Source organism: Saimiri boliviensis, chromosome 3 (assembly GCF_048565385.1).
Source record: "Saimiri boliviensis isolate mSaiBol1 chromosome 3, mSaiBol1.pri, whole genome shotgun sequence".
NCBI lineage: Eukaryota > Metazoa > Chordata > Mammalia > Primates > Cebidae > Saimiri > Saimiri boliviensis.
The window spans coordinates 40,658,855-40,660,009 of record NC_133451.1 but is presented as its reverse complement, the minus strand read 5'-3'; positions in this window follow the sequence as shown (position 1 = coordinate 40,660,009).

The following is a 1,155-nucleotide window of genomic DNA, read 5'->3' as shown; positions in this document are numbered from 1 at the left end:
CATCATTTCTAGTCATCGGCCTAAAAGACCTATGTTAATTATTGTTAACTTCTTATACTGACCTTAAAAAGCATCCTAATATTTTAGATATGCATAATTAAAAATTTGCTGATAAGTGATTTAAAATAACATGAAATGATGTAAACCAGGAAAAAGGAAAGTGAACAGGAGTGGAGGTAGGGCACATTTGGCCATAGTCAAGGATTGTGAAGGCTGGGAGAAGAGAATATGGAAGTTCATTACACTATTCTATTTTTGTGCATGTTCAAAATTTGCCATAACATTAACTTTGAAAAAAGAACTTTGTTGACACATCACCTGCTTAGACTGGTAATTCTCAAGGATCTCAATGCCCCACTTTCTTGGAGTTGCTCCATTCAATCAGCCTTGAGGAAGGAAATATTTTTCCCTTCCCAAAGCTCAGAATTATTTTATAAAGTTTCAAATATTTCCACATGCTTAAAAATAAAGAGCATTATGAGTTGATAATGCATATATCCCTAAGACCCCACACCATTAAATCTTTAGGAAATCCATTTACTAACCCACTCTATTTATTGCATTACTTTTCCCCTTATGTAGACAACTCATTTACTAATTAATATTTATTCACCTGTCAGAATCACCTTTATATAACTGAATTCCATAATGCCTCTTAGATTACAATCTCCAAATGGACAAGGATTTAACTTCCTTGTACAGGTACTGCTTAGTGCCAGCTGTTAAACTGAAATGTGTGTCACAGAAAATGTGTGTCAATTCTAAACACCTAGAAAGGAAACATATTTCTGTTATCCTGTGTTGACTGATGACTTTGGATATACTGTATACTGTGAATTATTATAGGGGTATAAATAACTCATCTCTAGACTATAAATTTCACTAGACAAAAAAAGTACAGAATCAAGCAAACAACTGAGACATCAATGTGATTTTTCTTTCCTTATTTTTCCAGTTACACCTTAGATCAGTTTTAACAGTTTCACATCAGACCTCAAAATCACGGCACCTCTATTATTTGTCATGAGCTGAGGACAAGAAATGTGTGTTCAAAGTCACCTTATTCTAACAATAAGGCAACTAAGCTCAAAGGAAAGCTGATTTCTAACTACAAATGTTCTCTGTTCTTTTGCAAGATAACATTTTTAAACCTGC